This window comes from Camellia sinensis, unplaced genomic scaffold (genome assembly GCF_055761805.1).
Source record: "Camellia sinensis isolate YWXY unplaced genomic scaffold, ASM5576180v1 Unanchor11, whole genome shotgun sequence".
Taxonomy (NCBI): Eukaryota; Viridiplantae; Streptophyta; class Magnoliopsida; order Ericales; family Theaceae; genus Camellia; species Camellia sinensis.
The window spans coordinates 8,030,911-8,048,524 of NW_028128989.1; the positions used below are offsets into that span (position 1 = coordinate 8,030,911).

The 17,614-nt window shown below is 37.0% G+C and overlaps 1 pseudogene; it reads left to right on the plus strand.

Annotated features, from left to right (window-relative positions):
- The first annotated feature begins 15,266 nt into the window (after positions 1 to 15,266).
- Positions 15,267 to 16,781, plus strand: LOC114265264 (uncharacterized; annotated as a pseudogene).
- Positions 16,782 to 17,614: the final 833 nt, after the last annotated feature.

Below are 17,614 nucleotides of genomic sequence, written 5' to 3' on the forward strand. Positions count from 1 at the left end.
CAATAGAAACTCATTTAAAGACACTGTTTTTCTAAATTGCTTGTTTAAAACCCTTTCCATGGCTAAATTGAACCCCTGATAACACTCCCAAAAAAAATCATTACCAAAACAAAAGAAGTGAAAAAATATACTAGGTTTTGTTCCTAAGAAATTCAACCATACAACAAAATTAAGAGCAAAGAACCCAAGTTACTATCACGAGACACGAGCAGCAATGAAAAAAATAAAAAATAAAAACAAGAGAGAATAATTTTCAAAACTTAAAGCCAAATAAGAAGATCACACATCCACCGATTCAATAATTTTAAATTTTACCCTTTCTTTACATTGTCTCAAACCAAACAAACTAAAGCACATCCACAATTTTAATTTATTCACCTTCTTCACATCTTAACCAATGTTTTGAAACCCAGATAGTTGAGCGAACAGGAAAACTGACTAGATTAGGGGTTGATGTCATAATTATATGACAAATATATTTAAAAATATAAATAAATAATATATTTTTAAAAATATAATTTAATGTTATGTATACACACCAACATTAAGAATTTATTTTTAATTTAACAGTTTAATTTTTTTTGGGCTTTATTGCTTAAAAAAAAGTAATATTGATTCGTAAGAGTAAAAAATGAATAACCAAACCTAACCAAACCTTAAGTCCTATCAAATGGGGTCAGTTACATAAATCCTTCTTCTCTACTCGACTCTGTCAACAATCATTTGATTAGTCAAATTAAGGAGATTTATATCTCTATTTACTACACTAGTCCACGTCAATTTAGGTTTATCCATTCCCCTAACATTTCTATCTACCATTACTGTATTGCATCTTTTTACTACTGTCTCGTCTCCGTTGTATATAGCCAAATCATCTCAATATATTTTCTCTCAACTTATTTTCTATTGGTACTATTCCTATACATTCACAAATATACTCATTCTTAATTCTGTCTTTTCCTAAATTTTATATTGTAATGGTAGAGGGGTGATGACGTAGTAAAGAAGTTATTTGAAATAAAATAAAATGAATTTGTATTTTGAATTAATACTTTTTTTGAAATAGTGAAATAAATGTGATATGTATTTTTAAGTATATTTATATTGAGTGGATCTAAATAGAACATAAATACATCATATTAGAGCTTAAGCAAAAATTAAATAAATAATAATAATTAAAAGTAAAATATAAATAATCTAATCATTTATTAATGGATCATAGTCATTCTTAGAAGGCACAAGGGGCAAATTATAAATTAAGCGATCTTCAGGGATGTATTTGTAATTAACACAATAAAAAAAATCTAATAGTTTATTATTTAATAATCAATACTAAAAGTAACAAGCCGTAATTAGATAATATTAATTTTTTGGTAATTTAATATTGTTAAATAATTAGACAATAAATTAATAACATAACTTTTAAAATTATTGTTGGCTAATCAAAAATATGACAACAATCACTCGTTACTTGACAACGAATTCACCAACGACATCTTTCTATTTTAGCTCACAGTTCAACCTGTTTTCCAACCAAATATCATACTATCTATCGTCCACTGACAACTGTTGATGTATCATCACTGTTTTAAGCAACCCAAGTGTCCTAATTTTAAGTGCTGAATCTGATTTACGAAATAGTAGTTATGTGAGATAGCCTACTAAAGAAGAGCAATGGCATTCACCAATAGTTGAATACATCATATTCTTCTTTTTATACTTCTGATCTTCTAATATGGAAAACTAATCCAACAATTAATACCGGATTAATTATTCTATCTTTTAAAAATTCTATGTTGATTGTGTGTTTAACTAATAATAAATGGTTAAATGAATAGATGGTCCTAATAACGGGGAGATCGTACTCAACCAATATTTGCTCACCAAGACCACCAATTTCACCACCACGGTCCTGGCCCGACCCTGACCATAGGGAGGCCATGGCTTAGGCCCCTCAAAATAAGTCCAAAAAAGTGGTCCCTCCTATTATAATTTAATGTAATATATTAGGTATGTTTTAAGTCTTAATTTTTTTTTAAAAGGTCTAAACTAACTTAAAATAAATTGGTCCATTAAAAAATTAAATGGCCCAACATTGCAACCCAACAAAGCAGCAATTTGAAAGGCCCAACAATTAATCTAATTTTTAATTCCTAACAATTAAGGGCTAACAGTTAAGGCCCACTTTGATAGCAGCTTGAAAGGCCTATCTAATTTCTAACCCTATTACCTTCCCTTTATCCAATTTTCCCTACAGCTTGTTTGATAGCACACCAGCAGCCCAAGCCAACCAAGCAACAAAGCAGCAAAGCAACAGCACATGTATTTTTTTTCTTCTTCTTTCTTTCTATTCAATTAATTAAATATTTGTCTTGTCTTTTGCTCAATTAATTACTATTATAATATTGGTATTTACATCATCAAGAAGAATTTGTTTAAGTTTAATAGATCACATCACATAATTTAAAAGTTTTGTGTTTTGTTAAGTGGTGGTGGTGCTCTTGTTTTGAATTTTGATCTCAGCTCATCATAACTCTTAAAGAAATTATCCGTCTGGATTCGCAAAAAGGAAAAAGAAGCAAAGAGTCGAAAAATTAGTCGAGTGTCAAAAAGGAGCTATTGTAATGCTAAGTATTTTTTGTGATTTTAAGACAAATATTTTGTCCTTTACCTTAATTTTTTTTTTTCATTCAATGAAAAAAAAAAATGTGAAGGCCCCCAGAAATTTATTAGTTGATTATTGCCTTTGGGCCCCGAAAATCTCAGGACCGGGCCTGCCACCGTCACCATCATTATCATCGTCACTACTCCTACCATTTCAACTCCACAGCTACTCTACCACCGTTGTCACTTCTTACACCACCACCGCCACTGCTATCACCCTACCACCACATTCACCTTCGCCTGCAAAATTTTAAAATTTTAAAATGAATCAAATATATATTTGTTAACAAAATAATAGAGTGCAATGGTTAGTTTTATTGGAGAGTAGTTTAGTCATGATCTAGTTTTCGAATAATTAGAAGACTTGTGTTAATAAATTTTTTATTTATGTTATACTAGTAAAAACTTATAATTAAAGGAGTCCCAACAAAATTTTCATTAAATTAATCAATATAACTACAAAAGTAAAATAAATAAATAAAATAAAAGCTTAATTTATTGATAATTCGACTTTGTCCTGATTTCTTCATATTGAATTCAGGTCAAGTTAATTTTTTTTCATATTAAATTATTAAAAAAATTCAAAAATTAGTTAATAATAATTTATTTATTTTTTAAATACTTATAAACAAATATTATAATTGGCTGCATTGTATATAAAATAAGAATAGGATTGGAATTGAATGACCATTTGATTGGCCACCAGGTACTACTCTGCTTCCTCGTTGCATTCTTGTTCAATGTCTAGTCCATCAAGTAATACAGCCATGCCAGCACACTTATCAACGTTCCACACAAGAAAATGCCTCCCAATCATCTCCGCCATAGCCACTATCTGACGCTCGAGTATGTGGGGAAGACGGTGAACAGGGAAAGCTATTTCTGGTCATTGGGTCTCAGAGCATTCTAGTTTTCTTTCCCTCTGTTTCTTTGGATCTTCGGTCCGATTCCCATGTTTCTCAATTGCCCTGTTCTGGTTTTCTTGTTTTATTTTCTTGATGTAATCTTCGATTTTGGATTGGTTGTTTCTTCTTCTTCTTCTTCTGACAATGATGATCAGCATGGCGACAATGAGGAATAGAACAACGCAGGGTGATAATACTGATACACTGGCCGCTGTTGATGTAAAAATAAAATAAAATAGCAGCATAGAAACAGAGAGAGCAATTGCTATGGATTCAACTGAAGTTGAATTGAATTGATTGCTCAACTTAGCTACTTGTACTAGCATCCTCTGTTTCCTTTTCAATCACTATGGTGATTACTTACACTTGTATTACTATTCAATAATATATTGCACTATGTATATGTAGCATTTAGTATGGATTCAACTGAAGTTGAATTAAATTGCTAAACTTAGGTACTTGTACTTGCATATTCTGTTTCTTTTTTTAGTTTGTTTTTTTTTCGATCTCTATGGTGAACAGTTATTCGTAATATCACCGTTTAATAATATATTATTATCTAAGTAATTATGTGTATGTAGTAATTATTGTTGGAGATCACCCCATGTGAGGGGTGATCATTTCCTCTAGGTGAAATGATCTGGCCATGTAAAGAAAGGTGGACGGCCACCGAAAGGTAAGTACACAACTGGCCATGTGTTGAGCCAGCTGTGCTCTCAAACTTCCTCTATCTTGGTGTATAAATGGAGAGGCTGAGAGGAGAGTTTAAGGAGAGAGCAAACCAAGAGAGAGCGAGATACGTGAGATAGAGAGACCTGCTTAACAGTAGTAACAGTAATAACAGTAATAGAGAGAGCGAGATATGTGAGATCTGTGATTATCGAAGGCCTGCTTAACAGTAATAACAGTAATATAGAGTACAGGGGCTAGCGGAAGCCAAAACAGTAATAAAAGATGTCCAATGAACTGTGACAGTCTGTATGCAAAAAGACTTTTCATACATATTCACATTTAGAACCAAAACAGTATATACATACATATACAATCATCTAGGACAGGGACCTAATCCCTATTAGAATAGTACAGTATAGGTACAGTCAGTCTATACAAAAAAATAGAGACAAAAAGGATAAATCTAAAGCACCCCAAAAAGCCCTAGCTTGAAGAACTTGGAACCTCTCAGTGAGGCACAGTGGTTGGCTTGAAAAAAAGGGAGTTAAACCCAACGCTCCTAGCTCCGATCCGGTGCCTGAACACCTACATATATATATATATATATATATAAACAGTGAGCTAAAGCCCAGTGAATAACAGTTATGTAAAGAGGTTAAGAATGAATGTCCTTTCAGTCATTAAACAGTCATATCAGTTATTTAGAAATCATAGCAGTTATATGTGGTATATCTAATAGCAAACAGTACAGTAGGTCTTAACAGACCGAACAGTCAGTTGATGGCCATCATATCAGTAAACAGTAGTGGTTCCAAATATGGAAACCGACAGAGATCTCTGTGACAGTAGCAGTACAGTACAGTAACAGTAAATTGCTATGGATGCCACGAATACAGTTCGTAAATAGGACAAGCATTTATTCAGTAAGAAATATCATTTCAGAAAGCAGTACAGTTGATCATTCAAAAAATATTCATGATTGAATATATCTTTACAACATTGTTACTCACAGAGTTCTGGGCTACAGATAGGCTAGTGAGCGTCCTCGGATGCCAACCCTACACAGTTATAGGATGAACACACACTAAGTTACACGTTTGGGAGATAATAACTTAGTCCCTATCTTGACTCGGTGTGGTTCTATAGCATTATCCTCATTAAGATGCCTTAAACTAGGCCTAGGAATGCCTAGGATGGAATGATGATGCAAAGATGCACTTTAAAACACTTTTCAGAATTTTCAGAAAACAAGGGTCTTGCTCGAGCGTAGCTTTCTACGCTCGAGCGGACATGCAGACAAAGGAGCTACGCTCGAGCGTGACTTCCCTCGCTCGAGCGGACTGTAAAAGTACTGGATGCATGAAATTTACACTCAACGCTCGACCCCCGCTCGAGCGTGAGACACAAGTCCTCGCTCGAGCGTGCATTCCCTCACTCGAGCGGGCTGTAAACACATGCAAAGTGCTGGATACACGCATTTCACGCTCGAGCGTTACTTTTCCTGCTTGAGTGGACTGCATGAACTCAGAGTGTACGCTCGAGCATGAAGTTCCTCGCTTGAGCGTGGATCCAAAATCTGGAATTTCTAGATTTGTCTCCTAGCATGAAACTCAACATTTAAAGCATCAAATTCGATCCTTTTGGGCTAATTTTCTAGGAAACACTTTAAAACTCATAATATGACATGTTTCAAAGATCAATTTGCAAAATCAAAGCCCAAAGGTAGTTCAATTGAACCCATTTCCAAACAAAACTTCAAGAACATGATGTACATGCAACATGCATGAATTTAATCAACTTCAAAGCTTCTAATACAAGAACAAATGAGTCAATCCTTCTAAAAACATGCTGAATTCATGGACCAAAGCTAGAATATGGACATGCATATGAATTTCTATGAAAATAACCTCAAAACTCAACAATGTATACATGCATGCATGATTTAAGCTTCAATTCAACATGTTAGAACCAATTCTAAATTTAGATCACTAAAGACTCATTAACCATGCAAGGTACAACTAGAATTCATAATCAAGAAGATGAATATCCTACCTTATGTCCTCAATTTCAAGTCTAGAAGCTCAATTATGCAATCTATTCTTCAATTCTTCTAATTTTCCAAGCAAATCTTGTTTAAACCAAAGCTCTCCTAACTCTCTCTCTCTCTAGTTGGTTTTGGCTCAAGAAAAGGGCTGGAGAAATGTGATGCCAACCCATGTAAATCAAGACTAAACAATTGGTCGAGCAAAGTCCACTTAATGGAATTTTGGTAAATAAGCCAACTAATGTAATTTAACATTATTTATTCCAATATAATCATACCAAGTCAAATTTCAATTAAACATACCATAAAATCACATAAATTCTAATTAGCATAAAACACCAATCAGTTTCAGATTCAGCCGCCGATAAGGCCTTCAATTTGCTGTTTAAAATATAAAACATGAACAGATCAATTAACAGTCAAACAAATAGAAATGCGTTTAAACTACTACACTCAATCAATCAGTTCAAAATGTCAGTCAAATCAGTTACTTAATCATGTTCAGTCACAGTTTAGCAGTAATCAATGGTATTATCAGTAAACAGTGGTGAGGGTTGTCACACTTGCGGACTCTTGTCTTTCTTCCTTTTGGTTTGTTTTTGAACCAAACCTTGTTACCCTTTGCCTGGAGGGTGGAATAAGGGTGTAGACCAGTTTTTCCCCATGTAGACCACTTTTCTTCCCTGTAGACCACTTTTGGTGGTCGATCAGCTAGGGTGGGTGGTCGGTCGACCAGCCTAAGTGGTCTACAGCCTGCCACCACTTTCTCTTCTCTTTGTAGACCCTTTTTCTCCCCTGCTAGCCAATTTTTCCCTTGTCGACCACCTAAGGTGGTCTGTCGACTAGGAGGGTGGTCGGTCGACCACTTTAAGTGGTCTATGGCCTTTTTTCTGCTTTTGCAGATATTTTTGGTGCCAGCTATTAGGCACAGAATGCATCCTCCTTACACGTGTAGGGAGGAATTCAAGCAAGCTTTGGCTTGCATTTTCTATAAGAGGGGAGCTCTCTCCCCCTTCCAAGAGGTTCAGATTTTTTAGAGAACAAAAATATCTCTCTCTCTCTCTAGAATTCCCTCTCTCTCTCTCTCTCTCTATATATATATATATTGTGTTCTATAGTGCTTGAAATTGCATTTTCTTTGCATATTTGCACACAACCTCCTAGCCAAACACCACCATCTTTGTTGCTGAGGTTCTTGGAGGGTGTATTTGAGTTCTAAAAGCTAGTTTTGAGCTCAAGAAGTTGCTGTTCTTGTTGTTTTTCAAGGGTGAGTCCTATTCCCCCTTTTAAGCTTTATTTTGATTGCATATTTGGCCACCTTTTCATGCTTTTTTTAGCCTAAGTTTCAACTGCAAAAAGTTCTATCTTTAAGTGCTTAAAATGTTTGTTTAAGGCCTAGTTTGAGTTAGGGGTGGTTTACCTCCTTTGGTGGCTTGTTTTGCCTTGCTTTGTGCCATTTTTTAAGGCCTTTGGGACCATCTCTTTTTGGCCTTCTTACCACTAAAACTCAGAGGAATTTTAGTGGTATAAATGTGGTTTTGAGGTCCCAAATGGGTGGGGGTTGTCCCCCCTCCTCTTCTTTTGTTTGCTTGTGTTGATGACCCATCAAAAGAGCATGTGTTTCTACTTCTTTGTGGCTTTGTTTAGGCTCATTTTTGTGACTTTTTAGACCATCATTAACTCTATTTTTGGTTGTCATGGTCACCTCTTGCATGCTTATTGCACTTGTAGTGTAATCCTATTTGTAGTCTTGCAAAGTAGCATGTCTTTGTGCCTTGAATTTGCTTAGTTCAAGAATGTTTTTAGCCATTATTTTCCATGTCATAACTCTAATTTTTGTTGGTGGAGTCATCTCTTGCTTAGTTTTGGCACTTGTAGTGCAATCTTGCCCATTAGCCTAGTGTACTCGGTGTTTTGGCCTTTCATGCTAGCTTGTCTTGGCTATACTTCATGCATGTTTTGGCATTATTTTGACATGCTTTAGGATTGTTTTGAGTCATCTTGGTCCTTTGGGGCTTGCTTTGTATAGCTATAGTGTAAATGGCTTCACTAGTCTTGAGTTTTGAGGCTCGTAGCATGCTATATTTGTGATGTGTGCATGATATAAAATCATTTTTCAGGTGATTTCAGAGCTTATATCTTTTCCATACTTCCACTTAAATCACTCTTTCAATGCTTTTGAAAAGTTGAGCATTATGCCTTGTTTGTGAGCCAATACATGAGCTTATTGTTCTCGCCATCTATGCTACAAGTCTAGCATGTTTTTGCCACTATTTTGACCTTCCTTAGATTTGTTTTGAATGGTTAGGATCATTTGAGCATTGCTTAGTACGGTTGTAGTGTAAAGGGCCTTGACTAGCTTTGAGTTTCGGGACTTTTAACATGTTGTGCATGTGATGTTTGCATGATATGGCACCATTTAACATGTTATTTTAGAGCATATAGCCTTGCCATACTCTCATATAATTCATGCCTTCATTGTGTTTGAGAGTTGTGTTTAATGACTAGCTTGTGAGCCAATACATGAGCATGTTGTTGTAGCTTTTGGTGCTTCATTTTCAACATGATTAGGCCACTGTTTTGGCATGTTTAACCTCTGTTCGGGGTTGGTTTGGTCATTTGTGCTTAGTATTGCATGCCTATAGTGTTATGCTCTTTGCTTGCTTCAATGCTTTTGGCTCTTAGTTGGTTTGAGCACGAAATTGAGGCGTTCATGCTCAAGGGCATGATGTTTCTTTCATGCTCAAGAAGCTTGTGGCTTAGTCCGTCTTTCAAATTAGAGGACTTCTCACTTTTGGACTTAATCTAAAATGAGTAAACAAAATGAATCAAAGTAAAACATGTCAAGATAACATGTTTGTGATGCATTGCATGTGGTTGGATCAGACGTTAATCCAAACACGAGAAATGTGGGACATTTCATACTTGAAGAGATAAAACGTGTCACACTCGGTTGCCGACGCCCTTGATTGTGCATGATAGGGTGGAGGCCTTTCAAGTCTTATGTGTGCATTCATTGAGTTTTGCGCAAGCTTGATCCTATGGCCACCATGCATTGAAAATGCTTGGTTAGCGGCTCGAGAGTCAAGTGCCATACTTCTTTGAGCTTGAGATATGATAAGGAGTGTGGAAGTACATACATTTCCTTGCAAATACACTGTCTTGCCTCTGTCTGTGCTCTGTTGTAGCAACAGGAGGAATTTCAGCCCTCAAGGTGTTCCTGAGATCAGAAAGAAGCAATATGGAAATCGATGTACTTTTCAAAGGTTCAAAAGAGTGCAAACAGAGGCGTCTCGAGGCAAGACGGTGGATTTCCGAGGAGATGCAACCGAGCATGCATATCTCCCTCGCCCGCGAGGCCATTTAACGCTTTTGTTAGCTAGTTGTAGTTAATTACCTGTGCTGTAATTAATTTAGCTTAATGCTTTGTAATATTCTAATTAGCTTAGATTAGCTAGTTATTTAATTTGGTTTGTAATAATTAATTAGCTAGAATAGTTAGTTAATTAGTTGGTTTGTAATAGTTAGCTTAATTAGCGTAGTTAGTTAGTTTTCATTTTATTCGGACCCTCTGTTGAGAGGGCAAATATTGTAATAAGTGTGCGTGGGTATGTGAATGTCTTCCAACCCCACGTCTTTCTCCCTTTTATTTACCAGCTTTCGATAGTTAGTTTTAGGACATATTTCAATTAGTATACCTTATGCTTGCATGCGTGCATCCATTCATTCGTATTGCATGCACCGGGCTCGGCGCATCATTCAAACTGCATTGTATTTCAATACTTCTTTGAATATATGTATCAACTTGTCGCATTCATATGCCATCCTAGATAGCCGAGCCTACTTAGTTGCATTTTGCATGTGTTGCAATAGGCATCTTAACATAGCTAGGATCATGCATGATTACTAACTAGCTTTTGTTTTGGCTCGGAGTATACGGTGAGTGTTTACACTTTAGCATCTTGCATGTGTGTAAGTGTTGCCATGATAGCATGCTTGCGATGAGGCTATTTGCTTAAATGATATAACTGCATGAATGTCTGTGGATGAAGGCCTCATTGCTCGAATTGGAACAATTCATCAAAATGTGCGTTTTAAGCCCACTTGAAGTGGCAAATCACCATGTTTTCTAAGCCCACTTGAGGGTGGCAAATCTGCGTTTTAGCTTACTTGCGAGTAGCACTTTCAAACCATTTTCGAAAACAAACATTGAATTGTTTTGTTCCAATTTAGACGATTTAGTCTATACTTGTGTGCTGTGCGCATCACATAGTAAGATTAGCTAATAAACCAGAATAAGAACACATGTGTTTTCAAAAACAACATATCATGTTAGTAGAGGCCAATCCTTTGATTGAGCGAGCGGGGGTGCTCATTTTAGGACCTTCCTCTCTCGTACCCAAGTTCCCGAGCCGAGGCAACTTTGGTGATGAAGGAAACGTGGCCTTAGGCACGAGTCAGGGTTTCCTAAATTTTCCAAAACAAAATATTTAGGTGGCGATTCTAAAATCTGACAAAGCAGTCCATGTTTGGTGTTTTTTTGATTAAAATCGATTTTTCCAAAACGATTTTCCGGATTTGGACTTTTTGGTGATTTATCAGTCTTACATTGGACTTTGTGAGATTAGATTCAGAACCGCGACAGGAGTTCGAACTGTAGTAGCTAGAACCCAATTTGCGCCCTCGCGCGTGGAGCGAGTTCGGGCGGTCTACAAGGGGCAATTAGAGGATTGTAGAGATGATTATCTCTGGAGTTGATTGAAAGATCTGGTTCAATCAGAAGAGAATACTATTCATCGACGGATAGATGATTTGGCAACAAGTACAGGCTCAGGGAAATGCTGTGGTTGTTGGAATTACTGTATACGAGTAGTTACTGGTGGTATGTGAACGAGTAATACAATAGTAGCAAAGGAGCATACTAAGCGTAGAAGAACAAATGCAGGCGTGCAGCAGTGCAAGGGTACGCTAGAGTGTCGTACAAAGGCGCGTGAAGAGTGTGTAACAATGGGTTGTTGAAAGTCCATAGGAACTTCCAGATAGAGAAATTAAGATGGATAAGATGCAAGAGTGCACGCCGAAGTGTGGCAAGTCTCTTTTCTCTATGGTGGTTTCTTTAGTTCTATGGCAGCGGATGATAGAATTGACGCGGATCTTTCAGGCGAGCTCGAGGCAGGGAGACCAGAAGCCATGGGTGCAAGCACTATGTAAGGAATTGCATAATTGATGACGCTTTGACAGATGGAGCTACTGTCAACCATCAATCTACTGAACAACAAATCAGGGATTGCAAAGGCACAGACGACAAGCGTATGAGAATGCTAGGAGGTTGTTCAGAAGTGCAGAGGGCAAATGCTGATAGTTCAGAAGAAAAGCTCTGAGCAAAGAAAATCGAGGACATTGATGGGACAAATAACGAGTTTTCTGCTGCTCCAATGACTGGTCGTGCGAGGTGATGCATGTCAGTCAAGGGCATCCTTGACAGAAGGTGCAGTGCATCTAATCAGGAGGTGTTGGATTTCTTGGTTACGTAAGTTCAAGCATAGCAGGTGAAGACATCTGAGACAGGAAGCGTGGAAGAGATCTGTGGGAGATAGGAGCAGAGGCTTTCTCTAAATCAGAGAGTGGTGTAAGTTGAGTTGAGGATGTAGGATTCCTTTCTCCTCTTGTATCTCTGGTGTGTTATCTCTAGCTTCAGTGGGTGCAAATGTCTTAGTGAGGAGATGTAGACTATGCTAAAATTTGGGCATGACAAGATTAGTAACAGTGTGTGCAGTAGATCACCTCACATGGGTTGATGGAGGTGATTTGTTAGAGATCACCCCATGTGAGGGGTGATCATTTCCTCTATGTGAAATGATCTGGCCATGTGAAGAAAGGTGGACGGCCACCGAAAGGTAAGTACATAGCTAGCCATGTGTTGAGCCAGCTGTGCTCTCCAACTTTCTCTATCTTGGTGTATAAATGGAGAGGCTGAGAGGAGAGTTGAAGGAGAAAGCAAACCAAGAGAGAGTGAGAGATGTGAGGTAGAGGGACCGTCTCTCTCGGTGTGAGAGAGGGAGACGGGTGAGTGGTTGAGTGAGGTTGGTGTGAACTTCTCATCTATTGTAATCTTTTTGTAATCTTTCCATTGTTATAGTGATAACCGGTTACTTTCCCGTGGATGTAGACATTAAGACCGAACCATGTTAAATATGGTATCTCATTGGGTGTGTGTGTTTTTTTTACTTGGTATAATTTTTGGAAGGTCTTGGGCGGAATCCCCGATCCCCAACATGAATTAGAAAAACATTGTGTTGTTTCCTTTTTTTTTTTTTTTTTGTTATCACCCTTTTATATCACCACCTATGTAAATGCCATGCGGCTGCCAGCTGCCATACTATATGGCATGGCTCATGACCTCACAATTTATGTAAATAAAAGCGATTTTATGAATAGTAAAATTAAAAAAGAAATAATTCTTAATACAAGAGAGAGGACACATGTGATTGTGTCATATCACACAACAATTTTAGCCACTGAAGGCACTAAAGATACACCTCTGTTGTACCAAACAAATGAAAATGACCAATGCATGGAGGCTAGTTCTCACCTCAATGTTTGTTCCGGAGAGAGAGGAATCTTTCTCAGTTAAAAAAAATGAAAAATAACAAATGAGTAGTATTTTTAAAAAATAATTATAGATACATGGTAAATTTTACAAATTTTAATGATTGAAGTTATAAATATTTTTATGAATGTGTAATTATTTTGAGAAAGTACCATTAATTTTTAATTTCCCCTTAAAAATATATATTTGTAGCAGAACCGTTGACATAGCATTTTGAAATGATTTCAGCAATCTTTGCAGTTTCTCTTCAATGTCGTCTTCCTCTTAACAAATGAGTGGTTCAAGAATTGAAGAAGTACGTCATGGGTAGGAATTAATGGTCTTAACTCTTATAATAATCAACACGAAAAGCCTGGTAAAAAACTTGAATTTCAAACATGGATATCAAGCAATTTCTTTTCCAATTCTACATTTAGCGCCAAGAAAAAAAACAAAAAGCAAACAACAACAACTACTAACAGCTTCCTCTGATAATGAACATCCAACAAGAGTTTAAAGAAAAACATTTATAGACGGTTTTGTTTGTTCTCTTACTCACTGCATGCGTGGTATGATCTCAATCATTTGAAAATAATTTCATGTAATATTCTGCTCAAACTAAATATGATAAAAAAAAAAATATGTTTCTGAACTACTGTCATAGTTTCTGCTATATAGTGTCCACCATTCCCGGACTATACTTGGACTCTTTCCTCTCCCCCCCCCCACCTCTCTCTCTCTCTCTCTCTCTCTCCTGTTTTGGAGTTGCCCAAATATTCCTAGGAGAGAAAGAGGAGAGACTGTAACAAACAAAGACATATTTCTTCCTATTCATCTTTATCTTCAAATTTTGGGTCATTTTAATTTATTTACTTTCCTTATTGTTAGAATAGTAGAGAGAGAATAATATGTATTGTATTAAATGATTTGTGTTGAATGATATGTAGAGTTGAATGTATTCTATACAATAGAAGGCCTATATATAGGCTGAGAAAGAGTATCATACTAAAAACCTAATTATGAGAAAGAGTATCTTACTAGAAACCTAATTATGGCTATTCCTAAATATATCTAGGAAATCAATACCTAATATATTTAGGAATACCACATATACATTAACATCCCTCCTCAAACTCAAGGAGGATAAACATCTTGAGTTTGGAGAGAGAAACTAAAACATGAAATAAAATTAAATAAAATAAAAGGCAAATAGATTGCAAAGTCTGAACGGGAGCGCAAGGGCGCTTGAGATATATCAGAGGCCGTAGCTAATGCCGGGAGACAGTTTAAGGTCATGTCGGACCGTTGTAGGAGCTAGCAGGAACTAATGCCAGGACAGTTTAAGGTCATGCTGGACCATTGTAGAAGCTAATCGGAATCAATGTCAGGACATTTTAAAGAGGTCATATCGGACCGATGTAGGAGCTCATCGGAATCAATGTCGGAACAGTTTGAAGGGGTCATGCCGGACCGATGTAGGAGCTAACCAGAATCAATATCGGGACAGTTTAAAAAGGTCATGCCGGACCGATGTAGAGAACTGGATGTTGAGCCAGCAAGCGTGACACACACATAACTAATGACGTGGTGCTGAACGATGATGGCAACAGATAACTGAGTATGCCATGGGGCGACTTGGATTGTGCGCCAAAGGGGGCGGCTTGGGTTGTGCGCCAAGGAGATGGCTTAGAGAGTGCACCAAAAGGAGGCGGCTTAGGTAATGCGTCAACGAGGCAGCTTAAAGAGTGCGCCAAAGAGGCGGCTTAGGGACTGCACCAAGGAAGCGGCTTAGATGGTGCGCCAATGAGACGGCTTAGTGGTGGTTTGGGGCTTAGGTGGTTCACATGGTATATCACCATGCTCACCATGATATAGGTATAATACCCTCCCTCAAACTCAAATAGGTGTGAAGATAGATACCTATTTGAGGTTGAAGCAGAGAGAAAGACAGAGTGGAGCAGAAGCACAAAAAAAAAATATGATAGAGATATTTAGGGTAGGAATAAACCAACGGATAAAAGAAGAGATCACCACGAAGCGACATTGACAAGAAAATATGACAGCGGAATAGGTTGAGGTTCGGCGGCGGCCAAGGCAAGGCTGCCGCCCGCCAGTAAGACGAAGAACACCAAGAGCTTAACCTATAGCTCTAATACCATGTTAGAATAGTAGAGAGAGAATAATATGTATTGTATTGAATGATATGTAGAGTTGAATGTATTTTATACAATAGAAGGCCTGTATATATAGGCTGAGAAAGAGTATCCTACTTAAAACCTAATTATGAGAAAGAGTATCTTACTAGAAACCTAACTATGACTATTTCTAAATATATCTAGGAAATCAATACCTAATAAATTTAGGAATACCACATATACATTAACACTTATCAATGGAGAAACAGGTACTTGATTACATGTTAGTACCAGCAGGACTACTGATAATGGTGGCTTACCACATCTGGCTCCTCTATCAGATTATCAACTACCCATAACGCACGCACCTTCATCGGCATCAATGCCATCAACCGCCGCTTCTGGGTTCGAGCTATGATGCAGGTCCATTACAACTTATAATTTGAAATCATCATCTCATTGTTTGTTTTGGTAGAAAATGATTTCTACTAATTTTTTCTTCTTCTTCTTGAGGCTACTGACCTTAAAACTAATGTGTTATGGTTGTATTAGTGACATGGCCAATTCTGGAGCTATGCAAATTGAACCAACTCAACTTTAAAAAAAAAGAAGAGGAAATTATATAGGCAATTGAACATACTGTGTTGCGACCTTAAAACTAATTTTTCTTCTTCTCGAGGCTAGTGTATTGTGACCTTAAAATTAATATTTTATGGTTGTAGTTGTATTAGTGACATGGCCATTGGTGGTGCTAGGCAATTAAACCTACTCAACTTTGAAGAAAAATTTGAATTATATAGTTGATACAACTTTTTTGGAGAGCTTGTTATAAATTGATACCACTAAAATTGTTTAAAAAAAATAAAAGACATGTTTTACAATTATTAATTAATGATTGAATATGAATGAGAATAATATGGTAAGTGTAGTACTATTGTGATGATGAATACAGTTTTTTTTTTTTTTTTGGAGAAATGATATATAAATAAAAAATTCATATAAAAATTTTGTTAGTAGGGATGGTGGTGGGTGATAGTGATGGTGAACTGGTATTGGTAAGATATTACTTCACAAAAAAGGGAAAATTGGCTGATTATATGAAACACAAAAAATACCGAATCTAACTGTAATTGTGATGGATTGTAATCTGAAAATTGCATGGCATATGAATAACAGCAGGACGCATCGAAGTACGGGATTCTAGCAGTGCAAACGCTAAGAAACAACATAATGGCATCGACCCTTTTGACATCAATGGCTATCACGCTCAGCTCTCTCGTCGCCCTCCTCATGACCAACACAGCCAGCACTCAGTCCGCCGGCAGATGTGTCTCCGGAGACCGAACCGAGCTCGAATTCTCCATAAAATTCTTCTGCATACTAGTCTGCTTCCTCATTGCATTCTTATTCAGTGTCCAATCCATCAGGTACTACAGTCATGCCAGCATACTCATCAACGTCCCATTCAAAAAAATGAGTCTCCACCATGATTGTCACCGCCATTGCCCCCATTTGACGCCAGAGTATGTGGGGAGGACGGTGAACAGCGGAAGCTATTTCTGGTCATTGGGTCTCAGAGCATTCTACTTCTCATTCCCTCTGTTTCTTTGGATCTTTGGTCCGATTCCCATGTTTCTTAGCTGCCCTGTTCTGGTTTTCTTGTTCTATTTTCTTGATTTCATCTATGATTTTAGATTGGTTGCTGGTGTTTCTGACATAGGCGACCATGAGGAGAACAATGGATCTAGCTGATGTTAAATTAACAAAAAAAGAAAAAAGAAAAAAAAATGTAGCGTAGAAACAGAGTATGGATTCTGTTGAGCATTCCACACCTTTTGTTTTGTTTTTTTGTGAGACTCTGTGTTCCGTTTTTGTGTAATAAATAAGCTTTTGATTTTCCTTTCTTGTCTGATTAATTAATTAATATATCATTTTGGTTTTGTTTTGAGTACCTATCACTATGCTGAATAATTAATCACTCGTCAAACATAAATATTCAAATCAAGCTATTCAAATTGTAGAAATTGTAAAAGCTCTATGAAGTGTCAGAAATTTCTCCTGAAGTACCATCTCTCTTTAGTTTTACCAGAAACACGTTTTCAGATATTCAAATCTCATATCAGTTGATCAAACACAGCCAAAACAGAACAGACTTAACAAATAAACAACATATGTTCAAAACTTCAACAGACCCATGTCTCAATCTTATGCCTTCTCTTCCCTCCAAGTTCTTGCCACAGTTGAGAAGGACAAGCAGTTCAATTTGCTCTAAAAATGTTCGCTCCTGGAGACTTGGCCATGCCGAATTGCCCTTCTTTCTCTCCACCATCTCCGTCGCCACAATCTACTCGATCATCATTTCTTCCAATACTTCCATCTCCGATCTCTCACTCCATACCACTCATGACAACCCACAAAAATTGATGTCAGGCTATTCAACCCATGAAGTCCCACTTTTGGTGAAACAACAAGCTCAAGAAGAAGACACAGAAACAGAATATACACTTTTGGTGCTTCCTTTCAATGTCACTGATCAATAAAGATTGGGGATTTTTAAGAAAACACGGTTAACAAGGATTGAGGTGACACACCGGCTCTATCTTGG